The following is a 16,685-nucleotide window of genomic DNA, read 5'->3' as shown; positions in this document are numbered from 1 at the left end:
TGGTGTGTAAGACATTAGATTATATAACTTTGTTTTATAGTCCTTGTTGAAAAAGTAAGTATACAAATAGACTGAGCCTACAAATAGAAACCGCAGAAAAAACATCTCGGGACATTTGAACACATGATTAGCAGAGGTTAGGCAGCCTAGTGGTTTGAGTGTTTGGCCAGTAACCGGAAGGTTGCTGGATCGAATCCCCTAGCTGACGAGGTAATAATCTGTTCTGCCCCTGAGCAAGGCAGGGCACTGAAGACCTCGATTAAGGTGGGGGGGGGGGCACCTCTCTGATTCAGAGGGGTTGGGTAAATGTGGAAGACACATTTCAGTTCAATACATTCAGTTGGACAACTGAGTAGGCATCCCCTTTTCCCTTTAAAATGTCTATAGACTACTTGGATTCACAGAGGATCTGGTAGGTAAACTGGTGTCTATATATCTATTTAGATAAGAGCACAGCAGTATATGATAAGTTACTGTGGTGTCTATATCTATTTAGATAAGAGCACAGCAGTATCTGATATATAGGAGGCACCACTTAGCAACAGCATCTCATAGGTTCATTCAGATGGATGGTTAATTTGTGCTCTTCTGACATCCTTATCAGGTCAATGTATACTTTGAAATCTGGCGTATAAAATGAATAGGCCCATGGAGAAATTGAATGGGCTATCAGTAAATGAGAGGAATTACCTAGTATATGTTTCAGTTCTGAGTGTGTTGGATTGAATTCTAGAAGTGTCCACATGCAGACTCCGAGGCCGGGATTTGTCCTGGTCTGTTCTGTTGTCCTGGTCTGTTCTATTGTCCTGGTCTGTTCTATTGTCCTGGTCTGTTCTGTTGTCCTGGTCTGTTCTATTGTCCTGGTCTGTTCTGTTGTCCTGGTCTTTTCTGTTGTCCTGGTCTGTTCTATTGTCCTGGTCTGTTCTATTGTCCTGGTCTGTTCTGTTGTCCTGGTCTGTTCTGTTGTCCTGGTCTGTTCTATTGTCCTGGTCTGTTCTATTGTCCTGGTCTGTTCTATTGTCCTGGTCTGTTCTATTGTCCTGGTCTGTTCTATCGCCCTGGTCTGTTCTATTGAATGTCAAGTGGATTGAGAACCATGGACAGCGACAAAGCGAGACCTGGGCTACGTTATGTTGCCTAATGTCACAGCCCTGTAAGCAGGCCATTTTCATCCTGGAAATAACGTCCAAATATTTTACAATTCACATGGTCCAATGCATTGTCTTTTGTGGTGACCAAGAGACGCATGCATTTTCAGCAGCCCGTATTTTTTCCAACCGCCCCGCCCTCCTTTCTCGCGAGTTGAATTCATTTGATTCTATTTTTGAAGCTCTGTGTTTCTAAGGGATACCTAATGACGCAATGACGTCAATGCGGGTCAGTAGCACACTGGCATGCTGGGGGTTGAGACGGTAGTGTTCAGGAACCGAGCTTTATCAATGAGAGCCTATAAAATCATGCTTTCAATTCGTTGTAATTAAAGCAAAGAAGTATAGTTCAATTGTAAAAATACGACATTATTTGGTTGCATGTCAAAATAATGTATTAATGTTGTGAACTTTAACACACCAAGAGGGTAGCAGCGATCTTTTACATATTTATGTCTGGTGCGTAATCTTTAACCACAAATGCACACCCTGACACGGACAGCCTCATGCGTGTCCTCTTAAAACCCCGCTCAACATACACGCACACACACACTGTGAACGTCTTCGTCTAGATGCGAGGTGATCTATATAGCTATAGGCTACTGTAGGCTACATTCCTCCTTGGATCAACTCTTCCCACAAGGAACTTACCATAGTCACGGAGCCACTGGTTGCGCAGTGAATTAGAGTTGTGCCATTTGAGAAGGTATGTGATTTCTCCGTTAAAAGGGACGTTCTCTCTGTTGTGAGACTTCAAACCACAGTTTAAATTAGTACATTACTGGTGCCGTTTCCAAAAATATTTTATCCTTGATGTGTGGGAGATATGTACCGGTGAGGAGATACGAGGGATACGGTGATTTGTGAACGCAAACAGACAAGGTATCGGACACAGAAAACAGAGAACCGTGCAGGCTGGACTATTTGTGAAGACGCTGGAATTCCTATATTTTCAGTTTCAGTGTCTGCTCCGTTTCACTGATAGCTGCAGGGCTTCATACGATAAAAGCAATACATGGGTAACCTGCATCTAATAAACAGTAAACTGCTGTGCACATGATATGGAAGTTGGCTGTTTTCACTTTTAGTCAACTTCCCTCATTGCCATTCAATCATTAATTTGTTCTATATGATTCGGCCCAGTTGCCGCCCTTCTCAGTCACGACCGGCACACGCGTAGCTGTGTGTAGCCTGTATTTTCGTTTTATGTGCATGTTGTATTGTATGCTTTAAACGAGGTATTTTGGCCTGTAACTATCTACACATTCGCTATGCCCAATGGACAATAAGCGGAGACATTTCTACATTTTTAAACTGTCACATGTGCGGTAATAGCTGATCTGGACAATGTATTGACCGCAAGGGGATAGTGTTGAATTATTATTATTTTTTCGATGTCTTTTTCATGTGGCAACAGGACAGAGACATTTTGTATGGTGTGTTGTCCTAGGTTATCCTTAAATTTTTGTACGTTTTACCTATGAAGTCAAATGTTGAGGTCCACGGTGCTGCTGGTGTGGTCCTTTTTTCACCTATATTGACTGATTGATGTCATTATTGATTGACCGTGGAATCACGTGGTATCCCAGGTCTACATCAGTTAGATGAAGGATGAAAAACATGCTTTATGTGGTCCACGAGGCCCGGATTTACTCAGTCCTATTGCATGGGAAGCAGTTAAGAACCAGACCGTTCCTGTTGCACAGGAAGGAGTTTCAGAACCATGGGCAGCGCCCGTTGTACACCAAGAGGGTTCAGAACCATGGACAGCGCATGCTGTACACGAATGATTTTCAGAACCATGGACAGTACCTGCTGTACACGGAACTGTTTTCATAAACTATTGGCTGTATTTACACAGGCAGCCCAATTATGATATTTTTCCACTAATTGGTATTTTGACCAATCAAATCAGCTTTTTTTGACAATAATTGGTATAAGCCTGTGTAAAGGCAGCCTTAGACAGCAACAAGACAAAGCCATTTACCGTTTAGATATAGCGATCAACGTTGACATAGAAATGTATAATCAACATTATAGAACCTCTCTGATCATTCAGTTCTATACATTACATTTATATCTGTCGACCTCTACAAGAGTCAACATTGTTTCTAGCCTTATCATTAGAGAAAGGCAGTGGCACCAAGGTATAGACCCTCTCCGATCAGAACTATTGCTTTTACACCTGCATCACGTTTCTCTTACAATTCCACATATACGCATATAAATCTGACCTACGACCTTACCAGACCTTTAAATGTAAGTTGCAGCTAGGTCATTACCGGATGTTGGACATTACAGCACACAATCAATATTAACCCAAAATATATATTGCACTGCATACAGGCTATATGTTCATTCCAAATCGACCCCAGGTCTTCATACGGACGTCATGTAGCCCTCAGATGTGGAAAGGTCAGGTAGGCCTTTACGTTGTGGCAATTGTTTGATTAACTCTGCAAGCCATCATCCGTGCATAAGCAACAACAAAACAACACAGTAGGCTGTAGAATGCCCATACCACAGTAGGCTATAGAATGTCCATACCACAGTAGGCTGTAGAATGACCACACCACAGTAGGCTATAGAATGTCCATACCACAGTAGGCTGTAGAATGCCCATACCATAGTAGGCTGTAGAATGCCCATAACACAGTAGGCTGTAGAATGCCCATAACACAGTAGGCTATAGAATGCCCATACCACAGTAGGCTATAGAATGCCCATAACACAGTAGGCTGTAGAATGCCCATACCACAGTAGGCTATAGAATGCCCATAACACAGTAGGCTGTAGAATGCCCATAACACAGTAGGCTATAGAATGCCCATACCACAGTAGGCTGTAGAATGCCCATACCACAGTAGGCTGTAGAATGCCCATAACACAGTAGGCTGTAGAATGCCCATAACACAGTAGGCTATAGAATGCCCATACCACAGTAGGCTGTAGAATGCCCATACCACAGTAGGCTGTAGAATGCCCACAACACAGTAGGCTGTAGAATGCCCATACCACAGTAGGCTGTAGAATGCCCACAACACAGTAGGCTATAGAATGCCCATACCACAGTAGGCTGTAGAATGCCCACAACACAGTAGGCTATAGAATGCCCATACCACAGTAGGCTGTAGAATGCCCATAACACAGTAGGCTGTAGAATGACCACACCACAGTAGGCTGTAGAATGCCCATACCACAGTAGGCTGTAGAATGCCCATACAACAGTAGGCTGTAGAATGCCCATAACACAGTAGGCTGTAGAATGCCCATAACACAGTAGGCTATAGAATGCCCATACCACAGTAGGCTGTAGATTGCCCATAACACAGTAGACTGTAGAATGCCCATAACACAGTAGGCTGTAGAATGCCCATACCACAGTAGGCTGTAGAATGCCCATACCACAGTAGACTGTAGAATGCCCATAACACAGTAGGCTGTAGAATGCCCACAACACAGTAGGCTATAGAATGCCCATACCACAGTAGGCTGTAGAATGCCCACAACACAGTAGGCTATAGAATGCCCATACCACAGTAGGCTGTAGAATGCCCATAACACAGTAGGCTGTAGAATGACCACACCACAGTAGGCTGTAGAATGCCCATACCACAGTAGGCTGTAGAATGCCCATACAACAGTAGGCTGTAGAATGCCCATAACACAGTAGGCTGTAGAATGCCCATAACACAGTAGGCTATAGAATGCCCATACCACAGTAGGCTGTAGATTGCCCATAACACAGTAGACTGTAGAATGCCCATAACACAGTAGGCTGTAGAATGCCCATACCACAGTAGGCTGTAGAATGCCCATACCACAGTAGACTGTAGAATGCCCATAACACAGTAGGCTGTAGAATGCCCATAACACAGTAGGCTATAGAATGCCCATACCACAGTAGGCTGTAGAATGCCCATAACACAGTAGGCTATAGAATGCCCATACCACAGTAGGCTGTAGAATGCCCATAACACAGTAGGCTGTAGAATGCCCATAACACAGTAGGCTATAGAATGCCCATACCACAGTAGGCTGTAGAATGCCCATAACACAGTAGGCTGTAGAATGCCCATAACACAGTAGGCTGTAGAATGTCCATACCACAGTAGGCTGTAGAATGCCCATACCACAGTAGGCTGTAGAATGCCCATACCACAGTAGGCTGTAGAATGCCCATACCACAGTAGGCTGTAGAATGCCCATACCACAGTAGGCTGTAGAATGACCACACCACAGTAGGCTGTAGAATGACCACACCACAGTAGGCTGTAGAATGTCCATACCACAGTAGGCTGTAGAATGTCCACACCACAGTAGACTGTAGAATGTCCATACCACAGTAGACTGTAGAATGCCCATACCACAGTAGACTGTAGAATGCCCATACCGCAGTAGGCTGTAGATTGTCGATACCACAGTAGGCTGTAGAATGTCCATACCACAGTAGGCTGTAGATTGTCCACACCACAGTAGGCTGTAGAATTCCCATACCACAGTAGGCTGTAGAATGCCCATACCACAGTAGGCTGTAGAATGACCACACCACAGTAGGCTGTAGAATGCCCATACCACAGTAGGCTGTAGAATTCCCATACCACAGTAGGCTGTAGAATTCCCATACCACAGTAGGCTGTAGAATTCCCATACCACAGTAGGCTGTAGAATTCCCATACCACAGTAGGCTGTAGAATTCCCATACCACAGTAGGCTATAGAATGCCCATACCACAGTAGACTGTAGAATGCCCATACCACAGTAGACTGTAGAATGCCCATACCACAGTAGACTGTAGAATGCCCATACCACAGTAGACTGTAGAATGCCCATACCACAGTAGACTGTAGAATGCCCATACCACAGTAGACTGTAGAATGCCCATACCACAGTAGACTGTAGAATGCCCATACCACAGGAGACTGTAGAATGCCCATACCACAGTAGACTGTAGATTGTCCATACTACAGTAGGCTGTAGATTGTCCATACCACAGTATTGATGTTAGTGCAGCCTAAGAATGGGAGACGCTGGTTTCTCTGTAAGGATGCATATCTGTGTTACTGGCAGCAATCAATGCAATCATAACTGACAATTCAAGGCAATGTATAGGCTTATATGCTTCAATAAACAAATGTCAGTTTTGTCCGTTATGGTTCCTCAGGCTTAGTCTCCCATGAAGTGCAGTCCACAAGGCAGAGGTCCCTGTTCTTTTCAGCTCCAGCAGCTTTCCATCATGTACAATTGTGGCCTCCTCTCCTCCGGGATTTAAAACTGGTTAGCTAATATACTGTAAATGAGGGATGCCTGGTTGATCTGGCTTCTGGAGGTCTTGAGTGTCAGTGCAGGAAACCAGGACAGGACACCGCATTAGACAATTGAGATGGCTACCTACTGATAAACAAACCTAAGTATCATGCAGGTAAAAAGCTTAGCTGGACAGTATGCATAATTTCCTAAATGTGGGGCATGACCTAAAATATATATAGAACAACATTTCGAGAGCTTGGGACTATAACGTTCTATCTGCAAAAAAAAGATTCTGAGATAATTGCCGTTAAAGTTCCCGAAACCTCATTGGTTTGAAAGGTGTCAGCAATTGTTTTCATTGTATTCTTTCTTTGGAACAAGTATACCGGTAGAACCTAGTAATCCCAACCCCTCGACTTGGCTGTGTATTTACACTTATTTTTGTCTCCTTTTTCGAACATCGAGAAGCAATTATTCCACTAATAAGTGAAAGGACTTTATAAGTTTCCACCATATTGCGTTTTGCTCACCTGTCATTTCCTGCCAAATCTGAGAAAAAGACAGATACAAAGGAAGCTGTCGGACTATTGAGACACATCGACTCATTTAATTATACAGTCAGCCTATGAACCAACCACACAATTACACCTTTAATATTGAACCATGTAAAAAATTAATGAGCAAACAAACCTATATTTCATTGAATTATGTTGTGCATATTTTTGAGTCTATAGGCATAACTGTAACATTCTTCACGTATACCTTGGTCTCGCATGACTGTCTATAATCTATGCTGTATTTATGTTTTGGAGCGTACATCAGAAAGAGAGAAACCCGCAGCGCCAAGCATATTGAGCATGTGAGCTAAAAATAGCATCATCGGACGGCCCCGCGCCGCTCCGTTACCACGCGTTTCAGTATTCTGCTCCGTTAAAAAAGAAAAGGGAAACATCTTGCAAGCTATATTAAGACGGTAATATAGGCTACCATTGTTGTCACTGAGGAATATATTTGGAAAGCTATCTACCATCAGAGAAAGTGGGCGTTTGTCTTGTGCTTGTGTGTATTCGTGTCCAGTGTCTGTGTGAGTGCGCGTGTTTGTGTAGGCGCGCGTGCGTGAGAATCTGTTGCGTGGGCTGTAGCTTCCACTGACATGAAAGGAAGAAGGGAAGACTAAACGAATAGAGAGAAAGGTAAAAGAGAACTGTGGAGAGAGTTGAGTTAGAGAGGAGGGGGAGAGAAATAGAGAGAAAGGTTAAGAGAACTGTGGAGAGAGTTGAGTTAGAGAGGGGGGGGGAGAAATAGAAAGGTAAAAGAGAACTGTGGAGAGAGTTGAGTTAGAGAGAGGGGGGGGGGGGGGAATAGAGAGAAAGGTTAAGAGAACTGTGGAGAGAGTTGAGTTAGAGAGGAGGAGGGGGGGGGGCTGTAGCTTCCACTAACATGAAAGGAAGAAGGGAAGACTAAACGAACAGAGAGAAAGGTAAAGAGAACTATGGAGAGAGTTGAGTTGGGGGGGGGGGGGGCATTTTGAAATGCTTGGAGCCATGATTTCGTATACCGTACATTTATAGTCACTGAACAAAGCGACAATGTTAACCCCAATATTGTATTTTACATTCACATTCACTTACATTCACTTGTGGTCAATCCTGAACCAGCGGTTCAACAGCAAATTCAACGGCTGTGGCTTTCTATCAGCAGCCATGGGCTGCCAAGTGGGAGAATCTTAACGTGACGTCAATGCCTAGTAACTGACGCAGCTCTCACGAGGAAAAATATATGCATTTATATATTTTCTCCCTCTATAGCGTTAATTTAGTTTGATCTGAAATTCACATAGAGGTGAAATTATACAACATTGATATAATGTAGCTGTATACCATTCTACTAAGAGAGAGAGAGCGCATGAAAAGTAAAATAAAAAAAGTGTTGGATAAATTAGACTACATTGGCAAGAATCTCTGCATTGTCATGCAATGAACGCAATAAGGCCGTCGTGTCACGTGCACCACTTTATTATAGTGGTTTAAAACGTCACGGGAACGCGCATGTATACAGTGTGTGCTGGGCGAAGGGAAATATGAACGCGCATGTTTCAGCCCTACGCTTGAAATTCCTCGGAGGAACCTCTGTGAGGTTTTCTTTTTTTTCTCTCAATGCGAGCTAAAAATAGCAACGGGGTTGGCTCGTGATCCAGAAATAGATAGGGGGCATCACTCGTATAAAAGGCATACCATTCAAGAGTACAGTGTGAACACTTAGTGTAGGAATCAAGAACAGCAGCTGATCTTGCGCTGTAATAAATATATTCCTCTGTGATTTTGTGACACTTGAAAAATAATGTTAGTGAAACGCATTTCCCCTTTCAGCGAGGGGCTCGCGCATTGGTGAGTGATCGGTGCATTTATTTGTTCAGTTAAAGGAGCATTTAATACGCTCGACTGTTGGTTAGCGTTGTCATGCAAAAGGTCCGTAGGTTATGTATAGGCTACCTGGTGTGTTGTAAGCAATGATGACTTTGGAATAATGGTCAGAGTTATTTGGTGTGAAATGTGAGCGCTAGATATATGCTTGATGAAAATCAAACCAGCCTTTCTTTTCAGTCGGAGAATCATGCAGTTTGTAAATCGGCGCTGTTGAGCTCTCACATATGGTTGAAATGTCTCTTTCCGCGAGGACTTATGAATGTATGTAAACCTCTGCCTGGGACGAAGGAAACGTATCCCAATTAGGCTACTTAATTATTTTTGGGGGACCAGAATAGGAAAGAGTCAAATGCGTTTCAGCTGCACATAACTAAAGTGAAGGCTGTCGGGTGCTGTCCACTCCGGGTGCTGCTGAAATGTTCAGAACTCAAAGCGCGACCAATAGCATACAGAAATTCTACTCAGTTTGAAAGCAAAAAGTTTCCAGGCTGGCATTATGGGTGTGGAGTTAGACCACATTTAATAGAACAATATTCAGTTATTGTTTGGAATTATGTTGCTCTCACGTCTGGATAGCGCCATCCTCTTAGATTCAGATAGCACTTGGCGTAAGTCTGCTATGTCCCGGTCATATTCTAGGCTACATTCATTTGTGGTTTAGGCTACACCTTAAATTAATTACGTCCATGTCTCCAATGACAATTTGATTCGGATTCTTGTTTAATAAATAATTTGATTTGTATGGTTGAACCATCGTTAAGTAGACATAGTCTATAGCCTAAAGCTATGCATGCAACCGCGGACTGATGATGTCATTAGGCCATGTTTGAATTATGCTTAGAATGGATATGGGTCCACCACTCTGTGAGGGTTCATCTTGAAATGTTCAATTGTTTTAAAATCTGCGGCTGACAGTTCAGTGTAACATTCCTATGCTATAGTGGGGAATTAAGACATTGTGCCCCACGAATGTTATCGTCATTTTGTGTTTTGACTGTGGAACAAAAATACAGGCATGGCTCTATGTTACCTCAACGTTAGCTCTGTGGACCATTTTGGCCAAAGATGGGCAGAGCTGAGGTGTACCGCCCTCCGTAATTACATTCTGGCGTTTGGTTTTCAGTGGAAAGAGCGACCCTTCTCGAGTCGTGACTGCTAAAGTGAGTAGCGCGCGTACTGCGTCAGAGGCGAAAGCCACCCTGTGCTCGAGACAGAAAGAAGGAATCGTGACCGATTGGAGGCGGCCACAAATTAAAGTCCCGGCCAATCAAATCGGCGCAAGAGCGGGCCTGAAGAGTTCGGGAACTTTTGGGGTTCCAATTGATCTAATTTATTGAATAACCTGTTTGTTTTTTTTAAAATTCGTGCCACCGACTGTCGACCTTCTCCTACTTGCATAGACTACTGCAGGCTATACAGGATGTATATTTGGGTGCGGTATAAAAAGGGGGTAGCCAATGGGTTATCCTAATGTCGTGCCATGTTGTCTCCCTAGTCCACCAGTGTAGATATTGGCTACTTGAGGATTCAATCCCATCGCGCTTGTAGACAAGGCAGCTTTTAAAAGCAATATTAGCGCGGTCGTTGAGATCGCATTCAAGGTAAACGCTGCAGCTGCCGGCTCCTTTAAAATGTCAAGCGCGCTATGAAGTGGATACCGCGGACCAGAATGAATCCCAGCCTTGGGTCTAAATATGGATGATCATTGGAATCTGTAATGTTAGACCTATAAGTCAGTGTTGGTTCCATCACTGCGGGCTGTCCAGTGATGGTTCATGTTGTTGATGGTTGAGTAAATGTTTGGTTAGGGGAAGTTTACGTGCGGCATTGTGGGGTGCATAGTAGGCTTTGCTGTCAGATGTCATCATCTAGTATCAACATTAGGGATATGTTTCTCACCATCAAACATTTGGTTGGATCAGATACATTTTTATTGTTCTTGTTTGTTTCAGAAGCTCCCCATTTTTGCACACATTTATTTGGGCTTTGGCAAGGCGTAAAGGCTACTGTGTGGACAATGGTTTGTCCCGTTACCTTTTCACAGCGGGGAAACCAGTTAGTTTTCCTTCTCGTCTTTTTTTGTTGGATAAGGGGGGTCCCTATAGAGATTGATTGCGATTGGTAGATGACGAGTTCTGTACTCTCCAATGAAAGCCTTCGCTGCTCTCTATTTACGGTATGTTGGAGCAGAGCAGCGTTCTTCCTCGTGCACAGCTATCGGCAGACGACTGGAGATCGGCTCTCCATCAGGCGACATTGCGAATAAGAGGATGTACGTGCACACACCGCGATTACTGCTGGTTTAGAAATAAAACACAGTGTTTTCTGTAGCCTAACGTGAATTGATATGTTTAGACGAATGTGGTTACAATGTCGGATTCCACATGCAAGAACCTTGCGCGCAAGGATAGATTGTGAGTGTTGTACCAATTGCTGGACTGATGCACTTTGTGTGGATGAGAGACAGTGGAAGACTTTTTACGGCAGTAGTTCGTGGAGTGATGTGGATCTGGACCCATAGATTGTCCGTCACGAATCTTTTTGCGGTCTGGGCTTGCTGTTCATAAATACCAGTCTGGGAAGCCCTTACCCCAAAAAGCATTCGTGGAGGACTCAGTCGCCGAATTGAATGTTGTATTTATTGACGAGTGATATTATTATTGTCATATTATTGCAGATTTTAATTGTTGTTGTCGTCAAATATCTCCCTTCTCGGGGAGTCAAAATCTGCATGCATTGTTGTGATTTCATAACCATGTGTAGTATAGGCCTATAGTTCATGACAATAGGAAATACACCTGTTAGTCCTTTTTAGAGGACGGACACACACACACACACACACGAGAGTTGGATAACTTTCCTATCATTGTGGATGCTTATCTTGAACTGTCTATATGAAATCTATAGAAGACTGAACTGTGTGTGTTTTGTAAGATCACAGACTACAGGTATATTATCGATTGGGTTGGAAGCAGAAGTAGGGAATGTATGTAGTGTACACAACAGCAAAGTAGGAAACTGTGTAGCAGTGACACGTACAGGTTACCTGGGAGGAGAAACTACACAACATCCATCCACCTTTTAATGCTATTTCCACTTCAGACAACTGGCTTCTTCCAGGCATTTGTCAAATTATAAACATTAATGGCTTTCAATATGACATTCATTTTGCTGGACATGTTACGCATGTTATCTTTTAATAGCTTTTATTTTGACAGGGAGTCATGCTGAGACCAAGGTGTGTTTTACAGAAGAGCCCTGTCATTACGGACACATACACATCCATACAATACAGAACACAGAGAGACTCGTGTTACATGTTGTAATATTCGATTGCGGTTCAATTTTATCTGTCACCTTTTTGTACACGAGTTCCGTATTTCTCAAAACACAATTATGTTGGATAATTGTATGAGTTTGCTGTTTGAATAAAATGTTGATTTATGAAATGGGTGTTTTCTGGTCTATTCTTTGTGTTTTGTAATATAGGAACTGTCTAGAAATACAAAGAGGCTAGTGCCCCCTTGGTGAGTTAATAACTGACTTAGATGGAGCAGATCATTTAGATGTTGGTTAAATATCCTAACAGCTCACACCTAGGACATGTATTCCACATGGTAGGACACGTCACTTTTGAATAAAGATACATCTGCTCCAACTAAGTTAGCTGTAGGCTACACAACAGTATACAGTGCCTTGCGAAAGTATTCTGCCCCCTTGAACTTTGCGACCTTTTGCCACATTTCAGGCTTCAAACATAAAGATATAAAACTGTATTTTTTTGTGAAGAATCAACAACAAGTGGGACACCATCATGAAGTGGAACGACATTTATTGGATATTTCAAACTTTTTTAACAAATCAAAAACTGAAAAATTGGGCGTGCAAAATTATTCAGCCTCTTTACTTTCAGTGCAGCAAACTCTCTCCAGAAGTTCAGTGAGGATCTCTGAATGATCCAATGTTGACCTAAATGACTAATGATGATAAATACAATCCACCTGTGTGTAATCAAGTCTCCGTATAAATGCACCTGCACTGTGATAGTCTCAGAGGTCCGTTAAAAGCGCAGAGAGCATCATGAAGAACAAGGAACACACCAGGCAGGTCCGAGATACTGTTGTGAAGAAGTTTAAAGCCGGATTTGGATACAAAAAGATTTCCCAAGCTTTAAACATCCCAAGGAGCACTGTGCAAGCGATAATATTGAAATGGAAGTAGTATCAGACCACTGCAAATCTACCAAGACCTGGCCGTCCCTCTAAACTTTCAGCTCATACAAGGAGAAGACTGATCAGAGATGCAGCCAAGAGGCCCATGATCACTCTGGATGAACTGCAGAGATCTACAGCTGAGGTGGGAGACTCTGTCCATAGGACAACAATCCTGTATATTGCACAAATCTGGCCTTTATGGAAGAGTGGCAAGAAGAAAGCCATTTCTTAAAGATATCCATAAAAAGTGTCGTTTAAAGTTTGCCACAAGCCACCTGGGAGACACACCAAACATGTGGAAGAAGGTGCTCTGGTCAGATGAAACCAAAATTGAACTTTTTGGCAACAATGCAAAACGTTGTGTTTGGCGTAAAAGCAACACAGCTGAACACACCATCCCCACTGTCAAACATGGTGGTGGCAGCATCATGGTTTGGGCCTGCTTTTCTTCAGCAGGGACAGGGAAGATGGTTAAAATTGATGGGAAGATGGATGGAGCCAAATACAGGACCATTCTGGAAGAAAACCTGATGGAGTCTGCAAAAGACCTGAGACTGGGACGGAGATTTGTCTTCCAACAAGACAATGATCCAAAACATAAAGCAAAATCTACAATGGAATGGTTCAAAAATAAACATATACAGGTGTTAGAATGGCCAAGTCAAAGTCCAGACCTGAATCCAATCGTGAATCTGTGGAAAGAACTGAAAACTGCTGTTCACAAATGCTCTCCATCCAACCTCACTGAGCTCGAGCTGTTTTGCAAGGAGGAATGGGAAAAAAATTCAGTCTCTCGATGTGCAAAACTGATAGAGACATACCCCAAGCGACTTACAGCTGTAATCACAGCAAAAGGTTGTGCTACAAAGTATTAACTTAAGGGGGCTGAATAATTTTGCACGCCCAATTTTTCCGTTTTTGATTTGTTAAAAAAGTTTGAAATATCCAATAAATGTCGTTCCACTTCATGATTGTGTCCCACTTGTTGTTGATTCTTCACAAAAAAATACAGTTTTATATCTTTATGTTTGAAGCCTGAAATGTGGCAAAAGGTCGCAAAGTTCAAGGGGTCCGAGTACTTTCGCAAGGCACTGTATCTGGCATCTGGGTTTTTTCATGGGGGGGGGTTCAAAGTTCAACAGTGAGCCAAGGTGATTGTTTCCTGAGTTCAGGACCCCCCCCCCCACTCTGGTCCTGGGTGTGCAGGCTTTTGTTTCACCACAGCACTAACACACCTGTTTCCACTAATCAATTGATTACAGTCATCCGAGTTGGAGACAGTTACGTTTTTATCTAATTACATTGTTTATTAGTTGTGGTTGTGGTTTGTGTTTGTGCAGGGTAAGATGGCTGCTACATTGTTTATTAGTAGTGGTTGTGGTTGTGGTTTGTGTTTGTGCAGGGTAAGATGGCTGCTACATTGTTTATTAGTAGTGGTTGTGGTAGTGGTTTGTGTTTGTGCAGGGTAAGATGGCTGCTACATTGTTTTAAGGGTTTCCTCAAGTCCTGAGCAAACTAACCCCTTCTCAATCTATAAGGAATCATATGCATATGCAACAAGGTATTGTGGGATCTTTTGAGACCCCTGGCACACCCCTACTGAACTGCTTCTTCACCCCTCCCTATCTAACCTGGTCCTATATGAATGTGCTGTAACCCACTGGGAGTCTTTGAGTTGCATATCACTTGTCTTTATGATCTTCTGTCAGGTGTCCTGAGATTCACCAATGTGTTCTATGAAGAGTGTATGACTACGATGAAAATGCTCTCATGAGTCTTGCTCCACTTAAAGTGGAATTGACAGCGTTTTAACTACTTTGCAGATATGAAACAAACAGACAATCATAAAATCAGTCAAAAAATATAGAATTCCCAGTTTATGCTACAAAGCCAACTGTATAAGAGGTTTTAAAAAATAGGTTATATTTGATTCAGAATTCCATGACGTACAGTAAGGCATTACTGGCAGAAAAGCTCAAGTTCAATGCATGATTAATATAATTCACCAATACATTTCTTGGTTGTCCAAAAAATATTGCTATCAGGTTTTATATCACATCTGACCTGGTACATTGTTTACTGCCTCCACCCTTTCGGGGAGTTTCAATCACTCAATATTTGGAACAAGAAAGGAGGAATGTAACTAAGGCATGTACATACAACCAAACTAGCAAGGGCTATGATCACAAGTCAGTCATAAAGTGGCTAATAGACTAGCGTATCTATTTATGTAGCTTGACTGCCGTTGTGAGGAATGCTAGGATCAACCCTACTCCTCGGCCAGAGCATCCAGACCAGTGTCAATAGTGCAGTGTGTGTTCTGAACACCCCGAAAGCGAAACACACTGAATTTACAGGCCATCTGAATTTACGAACAGACAATCTGAATTTACGAACAGACACTGAATTTACAGGCCATCTGAATTTACGAACAGACAATCTGAATTTACAGGCCATCTGAATTTACGAACAGACAATCTGAATGTACGAACAGACACTCTGAATTTACGAACAGACACTGAATTTACAGGCCATCTGAATTTACGAACAGACACTGAATTTACAGGCCATCTGAATTTACGAACAGACAATCTGAATTTACGAACAGACAATCTGAATTTACAGACAATCTGAATTTACGAACAGACACTGAATTTACAGACAATCTGAATTTACGAACAGACACTGAATTTACAGACAATCTGAATTTACGAACAGACAATCTGAATGTACGAACAGACACTGAATTTACGAACAGACACTGAATTTACGAACAGACAATCTGAACAGACGAACAACTCAGACCCTACTCTGACACACTGAAGGCAATTTAACAACTCACCCTTAGTTGTCAATCAAATGTATTTGGCATCGATGAAATGGTTTAAGTTCCTATTCAGTTGTCAAAACGTGGGTTGGGACAAGCATGCATTGGCAGACAGGCTGCAGAACACTGAGCAGGCTACTATTCCCCATTGTTTCTCAGTGCAATTTTGACTGCCAACTAGCTGAAATCATTTGAGAGGGTTTATCTACTGTCTCTTGTTAGATTTTAGGCCATCCCCTTTGGCTAGCAATAGTTGTTGATCTTGTTGTTGTTGATGTGCATATGCAACTGAGGGAGAGAGAGCCTACCTTTTCATGGTTGTTTGATCAATAGGACTGTAAAGATCCCAAATGGAAGAGGACTCCCGTGGTATTTACATATTTGCAGAAATCCATTCAGGTGTAATTTGTGGCTTTTGGCGAATGCGTTCTGATGAGCTAAAGTCACGCTGTTGCTATTGCCTGTAAACACACCGTCCAGTTCAACGTGAATGATGGCAGGCCCTATTGCCTGTAAACACACAGTCCAGTTCAAAGTGAATGATGGCAGGCCCTACTGCCTGTAAACACACAGTCCAGTTCAAAGTGAATGATGGCAGGCCCTACTGCCTGTAAACACACAGTCCAGTTCAACGTGAATGATGACAGGCCCTACTGCCTGTAAACACACAGTCTAGTTCAATGTGAATGATGACAGGCCCTACTGCCTGTAAACACACAGTCCAGTTCAAAGTGAATGATGGCAGGCCCTACTGCCTGTAAACACACAGTCCAGTTCAAAGTGAATGATGACAGGCCCTACTGCCTGTAAACACACAGTC

Source organism: Oncorhynchus clarkii, chromosome 26 (assembly GCF_045791955.1).
Source record: "Oncorhynchus clarkii lewisi isolate Uvic-CL-2024 chromosome 26, UVic_Ocla_1.0, whole genome shotgun sequence".
NCBI lineage: Eukaryota > Metazoa > Chordata > Actinopteri > Salmoniformes > Salmonidae > Oncorhynchus > Oncorhynchus clarkii.
The sequence above is the reverse complement of the archived record's forward strand: the minus strand, read 5'-3'. Positions refer to the sequence as shown.